General features: G+C 41.7%; 1 pseudogene; it reads left to right on the forward strand.

The window, feature by feature from the left end:
• Nucleotides 1-15,831: 15,831 nt before the first annotated feature.
• On the forward strand, nt 15,832-17,130 carry LOC101595683 (annotated as a pseudogene).
• The last annotated feature ends 3,548 nt before the right edge of the window (nt 17,131-20,678 follow it).

The raw sequence follows: 20,678 nt of genomic DNA on the forward strand, positions 1-20,678 counted from the left end.
GGTAATCAAAAATCTTCCCCAAAAGAAGAGTCCTGGACCACATGGATTCTCAGCTGAATTCTATCAAACCTTCATGGAATAAGTAAAACCAATTTTTCTCAAACTGTGCCACAGGGAAAGCTCCCCAACTCCTTCTATGAAGCTAGTATCACTCAAATACCAAAACCAGGCAGAGATGCCACAAGAAAAGAAAACTGTAGGCCTATTTCCCTGATGAACTTAGGTGCAAAGATCATGAACAAAATCCTCACAAATCGAATTCAACAACACATCAAAAGTATTATTCACCTTGATCAAGTAGGCTTCATCCCAGGAATGCAGGGTTGGTTCGACAAACAGAAATCTGTCAATGTAATACAATACATAAACAAGCTTAAACACAAAAGTCATATGATCATTTCAACAGATGCAGAAAAGGCCTTTGACAAAATACAACATCACTTCATGTTCAAAACATTGGAGAGAATGGGCAATATAATAAAGGCTATATATAAAGCACCTAAAGCCCAAATAATAATTAATGGGGAGAGACTGAAGGAATTCCCATTGAGATCAGCAACAAGGCAGGGGTGTCCACTCTCACCTCTGCTATTCAACATAGTACTAGAAGTCCTAACTCAAGCAATAAGATAGGAGAAAGAAATAAAAGGGATACAAATTGGAAAGGAAGAAGTTAAGTTAGTCCTATTCACAGATGACATAATTCTATATATAAGTGACCTGAGAACCTCCATCTCAAAACTCTGAAAGGTGATTAATTCCTTCAGCAAAATAGGATACAAAATCAACACACACAAAAATCAGTAGCCTTTCTATATACAAAAGACAAAGATACAGAGAAAGAAATTAGTGACATTGTACCATTTTCAATAGCAGTAAAAAAATAAAATACCTTGGAGTAATATTAACCAAGGATGTGAAAGACCTATACAATGAAAACATAAAAATACTCAAGAAAGAAATTAAGGAGGACTTGAGAAAATGAAAGACCTCCCACTCTCCTGGATAGGCAGAATTCACATTGTGAAAATGGCAATCTTACCAAAAGCAATATACAGATTCAATGAATTACCAAAAAAAAAAAAACCAAAAAAAAAAAAAACCAACTTTTTCTTCACAGAAAATGAAAAAAATGATCTAAAAATTCATATGGAATGGCAGAAGGTCTTGGCTATCAAAGCACATCCTCAGCAAAAGAAACATCTTTGGAGGTATCGCCATACCTGATCTAAAACTATTTTACAAAGCTATAGTAACAAAAAGAACATGGTACTTGCATAAAAACAGGACTACAGACCAATGAAATAGATTGAAGGATCTGGACTTTGGGTCAAGTAACTACAGCCACTTGATATTTGACAAAGGCCCTAACAATGTAGACTGGGAAAAAGACAGGGTGTTCAACAAATAGTGATGGGCAAATTGGATAACCATATGCAGGAAAAGGAAACTAGATCCACACATCTCACCATGCACAAAAATTAAGTTGAAATAGATCAAAGACCTCAATATAAAACCAGAAACTCTGCTACTGCTGGAAGAAAAAATAGGAGGAACTTTCCATGATATAGGAGTGGGAAAAGACTTCCTGAACAAAACCCCAGTAATTCAGGAAATTAAACAATCACTCAACCATTAGGCTCTTATGAAGCTGAAATGCTTTTTCACAGACAAGCATACAATAGAAATGTTTTTTCACAGACAAGCAGAACCAATAGATTACCCACAGAATGGGAGAAATTTTTTCCCAGCTATACAAATGACAGAGGCCTAATTTCTAGAATCTACAAAGAACTCAAAAATGTAAACAATAAAAAATCAAACAACCCACTCATAAAATGGGGCAGAGAACTGAACAGGGAGTTCTCAGAGGAAGAAATACAAATGACAAACACACACTTAAGAAAATGTTCAACATGTTAGTGAAATAGAACGGTAAAGCTAAGGAAATTTAATTCAGAGATATTGCTACACATCTAACAAGTAGCAAAGCCATGATTCAAACCCAGGTAATCTGACTTCAGACCTAGACTCTTAATCATCACATGATGTTAATTTACCTGATAAGTTTATATTGCGTGTCATTTATCAGGTCTATGGACACTATGGCTATAGTGTCCTAAAAGACAAACTGCCTTTGTGGGGTTAATAACACAGAAATAAAAATAAAAAGGTTGATTTTTGATAGAAATGCAAAATTATGGCCTATGCATGTTGTGAAGACTTAAATACATACATAGAAACATATAAAATTTGAGGGAAATTCAATTAAAAATAATGGTCTTTAGACATTGGCCATCAGGCAGCTTGGAGCCAGGGTCCCTGAGAGAACGAACAAGGTGAGTAGGATGCTGGCTTCTTCCTCTGCCTCCTGGCTGGGCTGTGGTAAAGGGGGGACGGATGGTCTCCAAACAGAGTGTCGTCTCCTCACTGCATTGGAAAGCTACACATTGGAAGTTGGGTAAATTGAGGTAGACTTGCAGGACAGCATGTCGTAGAGTTGGAAATCCTATCTAGAGAAAAAGCCCTGGCATGTGCATGAAGATCTCTTTGAGGTAATAAAGGAGTGGATTATTGGTAGTAATAAGACTATAATAAGGTCTTCATAGTGAGTGGCTGAGGTAGAGGTCAAAATTATTGGAAAAAAGGAACTCAAGAATTGAAAGATCAGGGCTTTAGGAGGAACATATTTGTATATAGGGAAACTACCAAAAATTGCTAGAGAGAAAGACTGAGCTATGCAATGAAGGCCTTTGATTTAGTCCTTTGCTTGACCATCAGCTTAAACCATGGGGCCAGCATAACTGCTGAGTTGGTTAAGGCCCGCTTAACACACTTTGATATGGTAGCCTCAACGCTAGCTGTTCTTTAAAGGTTTTCGGGTTATATTGCTGTTGTAAGCAAAGGGTAATTTATAGAGACTAAAGCTGGCAGACCTCCCAGGGTGAGAACAGGCTTTCTGAAGGGCGGGGCCATTTGACAGAGATCCTGAGAACACAGAGGTGGGAGAAAGGGCTAGAGGACAGAGTTCCACACATCACACACACGGACGCTCAAAACCTGTGCTCCAGCTCCTGTTTCCCATGGAGAGGAGCTGGACCACTTCTGTGCGTGATTGCAGAGTTAGGAGAAGAGAGGAAGTTCAACAAGGTTTATAGTCGAGATTCTCATCCTACCAGAGAGGACACTGATGCCTCTCACGCATGAGGCTTATTAGCTCATAAAATTGGATTGTGAGATCACCACACTGTCACTGAGAGCAACAGGAAAAGAAGCTGCACACATGCTCCTCTTCTTGCCTCAGGAAGCTTTTCCCAATAAGTGCACCCCCAGGTCTACTGTGTGTGCCGTCATACTATTCATCCTGTACGGACCACCAGCAGGCGTCATCCATCCCTCTTCTCTCCTTTTTTTTTTTTTAAATTTTTTTGTTTATTTTATTTATTTGAGAGCGACAGACAGAGAGAGAAAGATGCAGATAGAGAGAGAGGGAGAATGGGCGTGCCAGGGCCTCCAGCCACTGAAGATGAACTCCAGATGTGTGCGCCCCCTTGTGCATCTGGCTTACATGGGTCCTGGGGAATTGAGCCTCAAACCGGAGTCCTTAGGCTTCACAGGCAAGCACTTAACCACTAAGCCATCTCTCCAGCCCTCTTCGCTCCTTCTTAGCTTATATATAGAGAAGGGAAGGAAGGAAAGAAGGGAGGGAGGGAGGGAGGGAGGGAGGGGAAGGAGAGGGTGAGAAAGGGAAGAAATTCTTTTCTTAGTATACATCCAGTATTATGTAGCACAGTATGTAGCATAGTGTCATGTTTTGTAAAGGTTTGAGGAATGGTCCTGGGAAGTTCAGTAAAAAAAGGAAATTCACAGTATTAAGGAATTTTGCAATACCAGCTATGGGTTGCTGAGGCAGGGAAGGCAAGCATAGAGCATCCCATGCATCCTTCATACTCCCAGGGTCATGGCAGATGTCAAAGGACTCTTTTCTGCTTATTAAACTCAGAAGATTATTGGTTTTTTTTGTGCAACATTCAAGAGTTAGAATTAACATTTAATACTTCATATGTCCCAACCATGATCAGAATGCTTGATCATGTAACTCAAGGAGGGTAGATCCTGGGCATCTAATGACTGGGGGGCCAGCACAATACATCTAAAACTTTATTTAAAAGCCAATGAGTATGGGTAGAGTTGGAGAAACTCATTCTAACTGAGGTCATGCAGGCACAAAAAGACAAATGCTGTATGTGCTCTCTCAGCTGCAGTTCCCAACTGGGATCAATTAGAGATGAATGCAAATGGTAGGAAGTGAGAGGAATATGGGCATAAAAGTAGAATGAGACCAGAAGAGAGAAGAAATGGGGAGAAGAGGTGTTACTTTAGAGATTAGGGGAAGAACAGAATATATTGGGTGGAAGGGGCTCGGTGGGGTAAGGAGTGGGAAGGGTGGGGAGGAAGTTACGCAAAAGTTAAGACAACATGAATCGGTTCCATGAAAATCCTAATTCTGACTAGCATTCTACAAGATACAAGCACCAATAAAAGGGGAGAGGGAGGGCTGGAGAGATGGCTTAGTGGTAAAGCGCTTGCCTATGAAGCCTAAGGACCCTGAAGGCTCAATTCCCCAGAACCCACGTAAGCCAGATGCACAAGGTGGCACATGCATCTGGAGTTTGTTTGCAGTGGCTGGAGGCCCTGGTGTGGCCATTATCTCTCTCTCTCTCTCTCTCTCTCTCTCTCTCTCTGCATCTATCTATTGCTCTCAAATAAATAAATAATTTTTTTAAAGGGGAGGGGGACAGTCCAGACAGAAGGGGAAAAAGCTTAATCTTAAAACCATGGACTCTGGCCTATAAATCCCAGGCCCAGAATTTGGTTGCACCACCCCCCCGCCACAAAACACTGTTGGCCAGAGACTCATGAAGTCACCAAAACAATGTAGGTCATTGCCAAAACACTTCCTTACTTGTCAGAGCTAAAAGGTAAGGCCCTATTGCTGAAGACATCGTAGGCTGAGGTCACACAGGACATCAGCAAAACATGCTGGAATGGAAAAGGAAACTAGCTCACTCTTACTAGCCCTCATACTGCTAGAAAGCCCTAGGGAGCCTTTGGAGGACAATGGTCACCAACAGTATGAATAAGCTGGGCACCCTGCAGACTACAAAATCAACCAGTCAGACATGAAGTACATACTTGTGCAATGGTGGCACGCAGACTCTGCAGGTAACCAACTGTTCTCTGACTGGGCATAAGGCCTGCTCCATGGGAGAGAATTCATGTCTGGTACTGGAAACCAAGTCAGAATCCCATGGTCAGGAAACTCAGACTTCAGAAAGAAGCCCCCATTGCTCTCTGAAGAGGAAAAGTGGGCTTGTACACCAAAAAGTCTCCCAGATAACTTTTCATTGCTCCCTTTAGCCCAAGTTGCTCTCATTCCTGGTTGGAGAATATGTTTTATTTTACAGATGGCAGAGAAAATGAAGGAGCATTGAGATCCATCTATAGACAAGAAGAAAGCTGAATGCCCACAGTGAGATGTAGCACCCCTACCACATCTGCTATGGCCCAGGGAAAATTACAGAGGAAGTGGTGACATGAATACTGCTCTCACTGCTAGACTGACAACCAGTTCCAGGATGATGACAGAAACAGTGATCAGTCAAAACCTATCAAAGCAAAAAGCCAGAGGCTACAGAGAGGTCAACACTAAATCTAACTGCCAACAGGCCTGCCATGGCTCAGGAAACACTGTGGAAGAGGGGACAGAAATATTGTAAGAGCCACAGAGTGGGTAGGAATACCCTGAAGCATGGCCCTCCCCCACCCCATGCTACCCCACAGGGAGACTGAGGTTTACATGACCCCACAGTGAATACCATTACTCCATTGAGGGTAACAGGAGCAGGGGCAAAGGGACTAAAGAGTATAACCTGTTCTATATAAAATATTTTTTAAAGACAGTTTCAAGGCTGGGGAGATGGGTCAGCTGTTCAGCTCTTCAGAACCCATGTGAAAAGCTGGGCAGGGCCACCCACAGCTATAACCTATCTGTGGTGGGTGGAGGCTGGGAAATTGCTGGGATTCAGTGACCGACAGCAGTTCCATGTGGAGGGAAAGAGCCTGGCTCAGGAAGTCTCCAGATAAACAAGAAGAGGACTTTGTACAGTCCACTCTAGTATCTGCTCAAAATCGCCTGTGCACACATGTGTATATTCACATACCATACCACATAAACACACGCAAGAAACAGAGCACAACAGCAGTAAGCTTTTCATTGAAGATCATTTGACTTCTTCAATAAAAGAACAAGAGGATCTAATAGACTTCTTGCTCATACCTCATCACCTCCAGCCACATATTAGAAGTCTTAGCCCAATTACTGAATGCAACTCAAATATGATTTTGCAATGCTTTCTATCACAAAACTGACAAACAACAACAACTGTATAGTGTTTTAAAGATTGTGTGTTTTAAAGTTAGACAGATGTGAATTTGTACTAATTACCATCTCTTTACTCATAAGTAGAGTTCATAATATCCCACCCTCAGTTTCTTTTCTAGAGAATTGAGACAAACTAACACTGCTAAAGGTAACTTTGACCCACTGCAAAAAGTTATTCATGTGTAAATTGTCACACACAGTGGCTAAAATTGAAGCAATGCCCATTAGTGGTATCTATAGTTATGAATGTATAAGCTACAGATGATGAGCTCACTACAGGTCTTGCCCAACATTTCTGTGCCTGGGACTTGGCCTCTCCACTCACTATCATTTTCCATTCAGAAGCCAAAAAAGAAAAAAAAAAAAAAAAAAAAAAACAAAAAAAAAAAAACCTTTAGGCAGCTGCCTCTATGTGGATTTGTGATTATGAGTCACTGTTTAAACTTTAGCAAACCTGGATAGTTTTTGCAAGCTGCTGTAGACATGGGTTACAATATTTAACTCTTTCAGTGGGAACATAGAGGAAAGGGATTTTTTATGTGTTGAAGGTACACTTTGTTAACCTCTCTTTTCTTATAAGCCTAAGATCTTCTAGAAGGAGGCGGTCAGATTAATTTTTTATACCACAACCACATCCCAGTGATATATACAGTATTATTTAACTATAAGGCCTGTGTCCTCAGCTTATTATCCTTGGCCCAGAACAAACCTCTAAGCCAAAGATGTCATCACTGCTGAGGAGGCTTTCCTAGGTCAGGCAAAGAATGAGGAAGATTATTCCAGCGTTCTCCTTTTGCCTGCTTCTCAATCTCCCAGCTGTCCCTTCTACTGGCCAACCAGCCTACTACTCAATAAAGAGCAACTATACTTGTTACTATTACCTTTAATAATAATTGGATAATCAGGTAGATCTATCTAGATGGCAGTTCTTTTTGGAATGCATGTGCATTTCTTTCTAGTGCCATTTTCTCTTCTTTCTCATGTTTAGTAGTCAGAGTGCATGCTCCTGTTCCACGAACACTTTTAAAACACTGGGCAACACAATCAGCTTTCTGCATCTTGAGGCTTTAGAGGCCATTGGGATAAAGCTGATTCATTCTTTGAACTGTCAAAACAAGAATTATGTTTGCAAATGTGAAACACACAGATTCCTTACACCAAACAACCTAACTGAAAAGAGAACGATGTATACAGTGGAACTGCTTGCCATCTGCAAAACCTGCTTGTTCCAAACATTCTGGCTTGAATCTTTTGATTTTTGTTCTTTAATACTATAAAATGGCACATTTCCCTGACATTCATCAGGATAGTTTCATTACTTTTTATTTATTTATTTATTTATTTATTTATTTATTTATTTATTTATTTATTTATTGTGCATCTGTCTTACGTGGGACCTGGAGAATCGAACCAGGATCCTTTGGCTTTGCAGGCAAATACCTTAACCGCTAAGCCATCTCTCCAGCCCAGTTTCATTACTTTTTTTCTTCTACCCACTTGCCTTTTTCCCCTTTCAATGAAATATAGTTTCCTTTTCTTACTTATCACTTTATTCTTTGTCTTGTATGAATAGAGCAATGCCTCATCTTTTACAGATAAAATAAATCTGGACTCCCCATAAAGAAGGGCTGCCTTATTATTAATGACTTTTCAAGCTTTCGTAACATCAGTTTTCCCAAAGTCATCTGTCATCTTTCCCTCACGTTACTATGCAGAAGACTACCTGCAGGTTCAGGAAGTACAAGGTGAGGAAGGCTAGGAGACCGGAATAGGGTGACTAAGAAGTCTTGGAGCAATAAGCATATATGAAACTGAAGTGTCCAATTTTGGCTTATCTCTGGGTACTACACTAAAATATATTGATATATCAATTATTTGTCAAATGCCTACATTGTGTCAGATGCTATTCTAGGCCCAGAGACGTGGTTATAAGTGGTGGCTCCTATTCTCCAAGAGCTCAGTGTGTGATACAGGGAAATAGACAGGTCACTGATATTTAGAGTCTATTTCACCAAGCACTATGGGAAAACATGGCAGGGCCCAAAACCCAGCCGTGGGCAGATATGATGGTGGTAATGGTGCAGCAAAAGCTTCCAGGAAAAAGTGCTACTTGGACTGAAAAATGAGGGCTGGTGTTGCAAAGACAGAGAGCAGAAGAATGCTTCATAAAAAGGAGCTGTATGTGCAAGAGCTTGTAACAATGTGTTGCTAGGAAATCATAAGTCACCAAGGGCCAGGTGGTGACAGGAAGAGTGGGAGAAGACTGGGAGAGGTAATCAGGGGACTAGGTGTTGACAATTTTCATGTCAGCTGTGAATCTGTTCTTTACCACCAGTCTGATTTAACTCGGGTTAAAAGAAATTGATGACAGACAGTGGAAAGAAGACAGACTTTTTGCAGTCAGGCAACTTGGATATGAACCTTGGTAATGTCACCGTTTTGTAACCTTGAGCAAAATTATTTAACCAAGCCTTAGTTGCTTCTGTAATAAGAAATAGATAATATCTGTTCTAGAAGGTTATCATTAGGACTAAGTAATATATGATATGCATAGTCTCTAGCACATTGCATGGTGCCATGTTTAGCCATAATAACTATGATGGAATAAATTGCTATAATCAAGAGCAACCACAAGAAGCCTTGAGTCACACACCTCTGTGAGCATAAACAGGAATCTGGGTTGCCTCTAGTTACCACTGAGACATTTATCCTACCTTGGCCTGTTTGCACCTTTTAGTTTGGACTCTTTGGCTTGGCACCTTTAATGATAACATACATATTTCACAAGTTGGTGCTATGTTACTGCCTAATAAATGAATTGTTTGGAGTGACATTTTATATCTTTAGATTCACAGTGCTTTCATTTTCTTCCTGCTAGAGAATTTACGAGCTAGAGTAGCCTATTAGAACTCACCTGGGGAAGTTGAGAACAGAGCACAATATTGGAATAGAAACAAATTAAATATCTACCAGCACAGGAATGGTTTCATAAGCAGGTTTGTATATGTCATAAACTATTATATAATAGCTACAGGGAATGACATCACTTATATGGATAGATGGCCAAGACCTACTGATTACACACATGCTATGATGAAATACCTGACAAGAGCAACTTAAGGAAGGAAAGATTTATGTTGTGGTTTGAAGGTGAAATTTCCCCCACAGGCTCATGTGAAAACGCGTGGTCCCCAGCTGGTGGTGTTGTTTGGGAAGGTTGTGGAACCTTTAGGAAGTTAAAGCCTTGCTGGAAGATGTGGGTCACTGGAGATGGGACTTAAGGTTTTATAGGACAGCGCCGCCTCTTATTTGCCGTCTCCTACCTGACCGTGAATGCAGTGTGACCAGCTGTCTCAGGTTCCTGCCACCTTGCCTTCCCTTCCACGATGGACAGTACTCCCTGGGCTGTAAGTCACAGTAAAGCCTTCCTTCCACAAGCTTCCTGGCAGGTATGTGGTCACAACAACGAGTAAAGCGACTAGTACAGTTTACTTCCACTCACAGTTCCCTGGCACAGGCCCTCACGGGAGGGAAAGTATGGTGGCAAGAGCTTGAGGCCGCTGGTCAGGAAGCAGCAATGTATGCCTCGGCTCAGCTTGGCTCCTCTCAACAGCTAGGTTGGGTCTTCCTACCGCCAATTACCTCATCTTGAAATCCTTCCAGATGTGCCCAGAGATTTGTCTCCTAGGTGATTGTAGAACCAGTCAAGAAGCAGACTGTGCAAAGATATTTTGAGAATGACACTATCATCCTTTGTCAAAAATATAGGATATTTACAAAGTATTTTTATGCTTTCTATGATTACCTACACAGAAAGACTCTGGGAGGCCAAACATCAAAGCAAAAAGTGGTTATTATTTTGAATTTTCCAGGAGCAGAAGGCTATACTTTAAGGAGATACTAGCTTTTACAGAAGCATTTTAATATTTTACAATTATTATTCATACTAATTGTATAAGTAGATTAGTTTTCAAAAAAGAAACAAAAAGCCGGGTGTGGTGGCGCATCCCTTTAATCCCAGCACTCGGGAGGCAGAGATAGAAGGATCACCGTGAGTTCAAGGCCACCTTGAGACTACATAGTGAATTCCAGGTCAGCCTGGGCTAGAGTGACACCCTACCTTGAAAATCAAACAAAAAGAAAAAGAAACAAAAGACTTTGAGATTAGATGGCTGCAACTGGTTTACATGCTAGCCTAGTAGCTTGTTAACTCTAACTTTGGGAAGGATGTACTTCCTTTGTCCCAGTTCCTCATCCAAACAGTGAGGACACCCACACTTGTCTTGCTGCTTGGCAGCAAAGACTGAAAGTAAAAATCTTGCACAGTATCCGTGCTGTCCTTGTGCTAAGTCTAATGTTTTCTTCTTTCTTTTTCAAAGTTTTACATTTTTAAACATTGGGAAAACAAACACAAAATAATTAGATTATGATCCCAGAGTTACACAGCTGGCTAAAATGGGAGCAAAGACTACAACCCAGGTGTCCTGTGTTACTGTGGAGTTGGCCTACTGCTATCCTGAAAGGTTGAAGTAGGATGAGAAATGTGGCCTAGAATCAAAATGATATATCAATGATGATTATTTTATGCAGAGTTGGAGGACTTGAAAGGAAAAAATGACTGTAAATCAGTGCAGTACTTGGCATGGAGTGGATACTCAATAAATATTAATTGTTATAAAAATCAACAATATTTGTAATCTGATGATACTCTGTAGGTGAAAAAAGGAGGGACCATTATAGACATTTTTATTTTTCAAATTTAATTTTCTGTTAGTTTACAAAGTAATGATTTTTTTAAAGATCTTCTTAAATTATTTTATTTTTATTTATTTGACAGAGAAAGAGGGAGAGGGAGGGAGAGAGAGAATGGGCATGCCAGGGCCTCCAGCCACTGCAGATGAACTCCAGACATGTGGACCCCTTGTACATCTGGCTAAGGTGGGTCCTGGGGAATTGAACCTGGGTCCTTTGGCTTTGCAGGCAAATGCCTTAATCACTAAGCCATCCCTCCAGCCCAGTAATGCATTTTATTATGGCATTGCCATACATATGTGCTATTATACTTGGTTCTCAATCATTCCCTCTCCTCATTGCTCTCCCCTGTGCCCTGTGTTCCCCTCTGACTGGTTCCCTGACCTCCCCTGAAAGACCCTTACCCTTCTTCTCTCTTGTCACATGTATTACATCATCTTTCTTTATGCTTTCCTTTAAGATCTCTTCCTTCCCATTCATGATCCTCTTTGAAGTCTCATGACTCCCCCACACATAAATACACACATGTAATTTTATTGTTCATTTATTTATTTACTTATTTGACAGCAACAGACACAAAGAGAAAGGCAGAGAGAGAGAGAGAGAGAAGAGAGAAAAGAGAGAGAATGGGCATGCCAGGGCCTCCAGCCACTGCAAACGAACTCCAGATGTGTGCGCCCCCTTGTGCATCTGGCTAACGGGGGTTCTGAGGAATTGAGCCTCAAACCAGGGTCCTTAGTCTTCACAGGCAAGTGCTTAACCACTAAGCCATCTCTCCAGCCCCACACACATATAATTTTAAATCTAGGTTCTGCATATAAAACACAGTATATGTCTTTCTGAGTATGGCTTATTTCTCTTCACTTGTTTCCAGTTGCATTTATTTATATGTTGATGGGCATTTAGGCTGGTTACATTTCATGGGTATTGCAAATAGTGCAACTATAAGCATAGATGTGCAAGTACCTCAGTGGTGTATTTCTCAGAGCCTACTGGGTACCCAAGAGTGAATGGTATAGCTGGGTCATATGGTAGTTCTAGTTTTAGGTTATTTAAAAAAACAAAACAAAACAAAACAAAAAAAACCTCTATACTGATTTCTGATTTCTGTACTGGATGTGGCAATTTACATTCCCATCAATTGTAGACACTTTAAGGGGATTAGAAAGACATGTAACCATATCTATATGCACATATGATAATGTTATATAATCAATCCTCTAGTTTCCTTTGCACCATCCAAAGAAAATTAGGTTTAGAAGTAGAGATGCAACTTCTTCTAGCAGTAGATATTCATGGCCATAGTAAAAAACAATCATTGTTGATGGAGAGAAGAGAGAAGGATTTCACTGAGTTTAGATTGAGTAAGCAACACCCGCAGGCTTTCACTCTGGTGTTTCACTTCCCTCTCCAAGGCCAGAGAGGTCCAAAGTCTCCCATTTGAAAGCTCTGTCAATAGATTCTGAACTGGGCTGGAGAGATGGCTTAGCGGTTAAGTGCTTGCCTGTGAAGCCTAAGGACCCCAGATGGAGGCTTGGTTCCCCAGGTCCCACGTTAGCCAGATGCACAAGGGGGTGCACGCATCTGGAGTTCGTTTGCAGAGGCTGGAAGCTCTGGCACGCCCATTCCCTCTCTCTTCCTCTATCTGTCTTTCTGTGTCTGTCGCTCTCAAATAAATAAATAATTAAAAAAAATAAGATAGATTCTGAACTGTGCTGGGACTGTCTTCTGACCTCAGAATTTCAACAATGTTGCTTTGGTTTTCACTGATTTATGAAGAGATTTATATAAGGATTTACTTTTCTTCTGACTCTGGGTGTCAACCATTTCTTTTATTTGTAGGGAACTAGATCAACTGCAACCATTTTCCTTTTTCTTTTCTTTTTGTCTGAGTATAGCTTTTCATAGTAGCAAGGAGTAGAATGATTTGTAGGTTACTAAATCTTGGTCTTTAGTTTAACATGTAACTTTTATGTTCAGTGAGAATAAGGTTCTAATACTCAGAACTTCATATAGAAAGTAAGCCTGAATGAAAAATCATATTGTCTACTAACTAAACCCACTAACTACATAATGGGTGGTCAGAAAATATAAGCCTGACTCCTCCAATCTGGCTTTGTTCTCTAAAGCTGGAATTTGTTATTAACTGAACTTTTGATGCTTATTTTTCCTTGGAAAAATAGCAAGCTCAAAATGTGCCTCATAAAATACACGAACGCAGGCTTTGCAAAAAGCAGATGTTATATCTTTGATATGCCTTATCTGATGTTCTCTCTCTGAAAATCCCTTAGCCTGCTAGATAATGAAAAATTTACAGCCATCTTTTAGAGACTGAGGAGATGGCTCAGACACAAAAGTGCTTGTCTCGGATGCATGAGGACCTGAATTCAATCCGATATAGTGGGGCACACTTACTTTTTTTTAATAAAAAAAAAATCTCTAGGGCTGGAGAGTTGACTTAGCAGTTTAGGCGCATGCCTGTGAAGCCTAAGGACCCAGGTTCGATTCTCCAGGTCCCACATAAGCCAGATGCACAAGGGGGCACACACATCTGGAGTTAGGTTGCAGTGGCTGGAGGCCCTGGCGCACCCATTCTCACTCTTTCTCTCTCCCTCCCCCCTCTCTCTCCTGTCTCTAATAAATAAATAAAAATAAAATCTTAAACTCTATTAAAAAGCTTATAATCTTCTCTCTCCACCTTCTTTTGTCCCCTTTCTCTCCAATTCCCTTCCACTGAGCCCCCACCTTTTTCCTACTCTTCCATATTGATGTATTTTTCCTCTTTTGCCATCCCCCATCATGCAAAACAACCTATTAGTGGGCTCAATATCATGCAGGTCTTGTGCAGATAATGACAGCCACTGTGAGGTCATGAATACCGTGACCACTTGATGTCTGGGAGACAGCATTCCAAAGCACTCCTCCCCTTCCTTCTGGCTCTTACATTCTTTCCACCACTTCTGTAGTTCTGCAACCATGAAAAGCATGAAGATATGTCTCATTATGTACTAAACACTCAACTGTCACTTCTTTTCAGCACTTTGACAAGTTTTGCATCTCCCTAGCAGTGACTGCCATCTGAAAAGAGAGACTTCTTTCACTCTGGTGTTTCACTTCCTTCTCCAAGGCCAGAGAGGTGCAAAGTCTCCCATTTGAAAGCTCTGTCAATAGATTCTGAGCTGTAGTGGGAAATGAGTAGCACTAATATATGTGCATATATGTAAGTATGTAGAGATGACTTTGGTGGACATAATAAAGCCATGTAATCAAACAACGGTGATTAACTTACTCCCTAGTGTTTATTACCCTTCAAGGCATTAGCTTGACTAAATTTTCAGTATCAGGTAGGAATTCCTTCCCATGGAGCAGGCTACAAATCAAATTAGAGAGTAGTTGGCTACCCTCTAACAGATTCACCACTATGGTACTAGTGGTGCATCTTGCTTGGGTGATCAGCTAGAAGCTAGCAGGGTCCACTACTTGTAAAGGCCACAAATGACTTTTCTACCCCAACAGGCTACATAGCACTTTCCAGCACTGTGACCATCAGTCAGCAGGGAGGAGGCCTCAGGCTCACTTCTAGCTTGATTTTTTCAGTGTCCTATAACCAAAGCATGTGGTGTCTTTAGTAATAGGGGCTTACCATCTAGTTCTGGTGGGCAACCAGGAACCTTGGTGATAGACTGAATTGTTTGGGGGATCTCAAGGGCTTTGCTGATCAATACCCTACTGGGAGGCATCTCAATCCTGACTGAAGATTTTCTGTGACAGCCAATGGTTCTGGGAGTAGCATTTGCACTCCCACAGTGAACATCTGCCCAAACTGTCTCTCTTTTAAAGGACTTACATGTTTTTTTAAACAAGGTAACCAAGAAGTAGGTTTTCATTTGGGTTATTTATAACCTCTTTAGTTTTATTAAACTTCCTCCCACCTCCTCCACCTTCATCCACCACCCCGACCCTACTTAGACCACCCTACATTCTACCCCCAGTATTCTTCCCCTCTGGGTACTCTCCCCTTTTCTTAAGCCCTCTTCTCTCCTACCTCCCTCATGGCCCCTCTCTAGCTTCCAGGCCTCTACTACTGAATCTTACTCCAACTGAAATGCAAACCTAAACATTTGAAGATAGGATGCACATGAGAGGAAAGCATGGGGTGTTTGACTTTCTGAACCTGGGCTACCTCACTTAGTATAATCTTTTCCAGGTCCATTCATTTTCTTGTAAATTTTATGATTTCATTTTTTACAGCTGAAGTGGAGTGCACTTATCATCCAAGAGCGGGGAAGACAGAGACAGAGAATCCTTGGGGCTCACTGGTCAGCAGGTCTAGTCTAATTGGAGAGCTCTAGGCCAATGTGAGACCCTGTTTCAAAATGAAACATCTGAGGGTACCCTCTGGTCTCCACACACATAAGCACACAGACCTGGACCTGCACACACATATATACAAGACCCTCATGCATAAAGTTTTTGGGGAAAAAATATTTTAAAGCTAAGCATGGGACCCTATATAATCCAATTATTTAAAACTATCTTTACGTGAGGAAGAAAGCTGCCCGCACGCATCGTCCTCGGGTCTTGCTCTCCCCCGGCTGCCGTGTAATTTTTGAGCTACCAACCCATGCATTTTTGCGGATAAATCTCGTGTGTCCTGATCGCCATGGCTCAGCTCCAGGCATGCTTTTATACTGAAAATAAGAAATACACAGTCGATGATGTTCCCTTCTCAATTCCTGCCACCTCTGAAATTGCTGACCTCAGTAGCATCATTAATAAACTACTACAGGCCAAAAATGAGTTGCACAAGCATGTGGAGTTTGATTTCCTTATCAAGGGCCAGTTTCTGCGAATGCCCTTGGTCAAGCACATGGAACTAGAGTACATCTCATGGGAAGAGGTTGTGGAGTTAGAATACGTGGAGAAATACACTGCACCCCAGCCAGAGCAGTGCACGTTCCATGATGACTGGATCAGTTCAATTGAAGGGGCAGAGGATGGATCTTAACTGGTTCTTATGATAAGACTTCTCAAATCTGGTCCTTGGAAGGAAAATCAATAATGACAATTGTGGGACATACAGATGTTGTGAAAGATGTGGCTTGGGTAAAAAAAGATAGTTTGTCTTGCTGGCTCCTGAGTGCCTCCATGGATCAGACGATCATCCTGTGGGAGTGGAATGTGGACAGGAACAAGGTGAAAGCCCTGCACTGCCTCAGGGGTCATGCCGGCAGTGTGGACTCCATAGCTGTTGATAGCTCCGGGACTAAATTTTGCAGTGGTTCCTGGGATAAGATGCTAAAGATCTGGTCTACAGTCCCGACAGATGAAGAAGATGAAATGGAGGAATCTACAGATCATCCAAGAAAGAAACAAAAAACAGAGCAGTTGGGGCTGACAAGGACTCCCATAGTGACCCTCTCTGGCCACACAGAAGCAATTTCCTCAGTACTGTGGTCAGACGCTGAAGAAATCTGCAGTGCATCTTGGGACCACACAATTAGAGTGTGGGATGTTGAGTCTGGTGGTCTTAAGTCAACTTTGTCAGGAAACAAAGTGCTTAATTGTATTTCCTATTCTCCACTTTGTAAACATCTGGCATCTGGAAGCGCAGATAGGCATATCAGACTGTGGGACCCTCGAACTAAAGATAGTTCTTTGGTGTCACTGTCTATAACCTCACATGCAGGTTGGGTCACATCAGTGAGGTGGTCTCCTACCCATGAACAGCAGCTGATTTCAGTCTCTTTAGATAAAATTGTCAAGCTGTGGGACACAAGAAGTTGCAAGGCTCCTCTCTATGATTTGGCTGCTCATGAAGATAAAGTCCTAAGTGTGGACTGGACAGACCCGGGGCTACTTCTGAGGGAGGAGCGGACAACAGGCTGTCCTCCTACAGATGCTCTCCTACTACTTCCCCTGTGGGGACGTGAGGACGATGGATAATTTCATCACGGACGCTTTTTCTTGTTGGGATTTTTTTTTTTTTTTTTTTTTTGAGATTGGTAGAGTCTCACTGTAATGCCATAGACACGTTATAAATTAAACTGGTAGAGAATCATCAGATTATATCATTAACACAGAGGCGTTAAACACCCTTTTAAAGTTTGCATAATGGTTCACCCTTTATAATAGGGAACATTTTACTATCATTGTGTCTTTTGTGTATACAAAATTATAGTATGTGGCCTGTATTCTCTACCTTATGTAGACTCTTAAAATTAAAATTAAACTGGTTTAAAATTTAAAATATATATATCTTTACGTGACTATGTCTCCTTACTTACCTCAGACAATGCTGAATACCCAGCATTCATTTTGGTCCTGTCCAGGACGGTCTCTGGGAGTGGAGAATCATATGGTTATCATTTAAGGGCAAAAGAAACAGACCTGACCAGTCGGCGCTATCTTCCTCATGAGTATGGTGGCTCATGAGGGCCTTCTTAGTTCAACTGATCGCAACAACATTAATGGGAGTCTTCTCTCCCAGCCCTGCCCCCGCAGTTAGCTGAGGCCTTGTGGTATTATACCGTTGTTTGCTTGCTTCCTCTACTAGGTCTGCTTCCTCAGCCTTTCCCCAAAGACATTGATCCCTGAAACACCTTGTTCATCAAACTCTGTCCAGTATGTTCTTCCAGATAAGCTAGCTGAGAACATTCATCCATTCACTCGCTTTCTGTGAGTATCCTCATGCCATCCCTATACATGGTGAGGAAATAAACTGGCATGCTGTTCTCAAAGGCTGTCAGTCCTCCTGTGTACAAAGGATGTATGACATAGATCCAGTGCTCTTAATCTCCCATGATCCTCCTGAATACAGCCTCAACCTCTGCTCAAAGCCTGGTGTTGGAGGAGAGCAGTATGTCTCTGGCCTCTCACCTACTTTATTTCTAACTCCCTCTCTTCCTCTCTCTGTTACTATTCACAAAATACCTCACATTAAAGAGTACCCTTTTGACTTCTATTCATCTTTTTTCTTTTCTCCACCCTTGACCCCCAAGGTCATCTCTGAACTTGATAAAGATAAGTGTTTAATTCTATAAATCTTTTTCAAAAAATGTCTTTCAAATCTATCTTGTTAAATATTCAAGTAAGTCTATTACTCTTTGTATTTCTGTATGAGACTATCAACTTCTTCTTCCCCCCACCTTCATATTCTCATGGTTCTAACTTCAAGAAAACTTGTATTCTAATTTTGGTTGCAGTTTAACCAGCCCCCTATGAGCTGTGCATTTATTTCTAGTCAGTCCACAAAAACCTTTATGTGAGTCCAAAATGTTTACAGGAAATGTCCGTCATTATCGCCTGTGTCTTCACTATTTGTCCTCAGGAAGCCTAACCCACCAGGTAGCCAGAGAAAGTACACTATATTTTGTACAAGCCAATAATGCCAGTCTGATCTATGGTCTGATCTGTGGTCTATTCCTGGACACCCTAGGTATATTTTCGACTTTTAATAGCTTTGCACTTCTCCCCTTTGCCTGTGCACATGGGGAAGGGAAGGTCTGCAAACATGCTGTCAGCTCTGGGGAAGATAGTCATCCGGCCCCTTGCTGACCTCTGCAATTTCTGATTGAGACTGCTCTGTAACCCGGCCAGCACCAAGGTATAGCAAGAGCCATTGTAGTCTTTAAGGAGACCTAAAATCACTACCACTGGAGTCTGTTTTCCACTGCCGCTGCTTTGAGGGTGGGATCCCCTGTGCTCTCCTCTAATCCTAATCCTCAGCTTCTGCTGATCTCTGGCCTCTTCTTGCCTCTGTTTCTGTTGGCGTGGTGTCAGCTACCTCTGGGCTGCACGGAACCAGGAACATGACTAGAGCTCATTGGCCAGACTTCCAGTACCGTGTCCATGCACTTCCTACAGCACCGTGTGTGTAGAAGAATTCTGCCCACACTGGGTTGCTGCCAGGTGTAAGCAGCCTCCCCACACCACGACCAAGCCAAGGATGCTGGGCGTTAGCCTTGGCGCTTTTGGATATTCTGGCCTCTCTAGCAATTGTGAGAGGCCTTCACTCCTTCTCCCCGTTTTCTAAGGGGCTTCCTGGTGCTCTCAGTCCAGAGAGGAAAGGCTGGTACAAGGGTGCTGCTGTTCGAATCCCTTCATCTCCTTTGAATCTGCTTCTTTCTCTGGCCCCTGCTTCCTCCACATCCTGCCCCTATTTTGCCTACACAGAGCCAACCAAGCGAGGCTCCCGGGGAGTGTCTCCCTGACTCAAAGAAAGACATTTACATTTCATATATTTAAATTTAATTCTCTGGATGCTAAGAAAACTAAATTTTAAAAATTATCTCTTTCTCAGGAAAAAAAAATGGCTTTTGAGCTTTTTACCTCATTTTAAATCTCAAAAAGTTAAGCAACTGTAACAGCCCAACCACTCTGTTGGAGCACTTGAACCCTCTTTTTTCTCAGCGGAGAAGTTGCTAAGTAGCAAGGTTTATAGGACATGGAAATGTTTCTGAATAGGACTCAGAGGCGTGGCATATCTCCTGTGTAATTCTAAATGTAATAGTTCTTCACTATGCATTAGTGATTGTGATGTGCTGTTTTAATTTTCATGATAACCCCATAGAGAAAGTATTATCATGCCACTTGTGAAAATAATAACTGAGACCAAAGAGATCCAAATAACTTGCTTTTGGTCATGAAATTGAGTGGTGGATCCAGGGTTCAAGTTCAGGTCTCTCTAACTCCAAATCCTTTTTCTGTAACCACTACAGTCCCCCCAACAAAATACAATTGGCTGGAGAGTTGGTTCAGCAGGTATGGAAGCTTCCTACACAAGCATGAGAGTCTGAATTCAATTCCCAGAACCCACATAAAAAGCCAGGCATAGTTGTACAAGCTTGTTACTAACCCCAGTGTGGGGTGTGTGTGTGTGTGTGTGTGTGTGTGTGTGTGTGTGAGGGAGCAGGGGATTGGGGAGAGGGCAGAGACAGGAGGGTCAAAGAAACTCCTTGTTCAGCTAGTGTAACCCAAAATGGGAAGCTACAAGATCTCTGAGAGACCATCTCTGTGAGATAAAGGACATCCAATGTTTTCCTCTGGTCCCTGCATGTATGTGCATATCTTCATCTACATGTGCACACAACACCCATACATCATGTACACCCCCAGAAAACAATGGGGTACCAAACATAATTTTGAGCACAAAGAAATTTCCTTTGGATGACTTTCTGTTTTATGGCAGGCAGTTGGGCATATTTCTTGAGAACTAAGATTTGAAATTGGGATGTTCTACTTTAACATGATTTTTGTCCACTTTTTAAAAAATTATATTTATTATTTGCAAGTAGAGAGACACAGAAAGAGAGAGAATGAACATGCTAGGGCTTCTTGCCACTGCAAACAAACTCCAGACACATGTGCCACTTTGTGCATCTGGCTTTTTTATATGGGTGCTGGGGAAGCAAACCCAGGCCTTCAGGTTTTGCAAGCAAGTGCCTTTAACCACTGAGCAATCTCTCCAGCCCCTCTTGTG

This window comes from Jaculus jaculus, chromosome 6 (assembly GCF_020740685.1).
Source record: "Jaculus jaculus isolate mJacJac1 chromosome 6, mJacJac1.mat.Y.cur, whole genome shotgun sequence".
Taxonomy (NCBI): Eukaryota; Metazoa; Chordata; class Mammalia; order Rodentia; family Dipodidae; genus Jaculus; species Jaculus jaculus.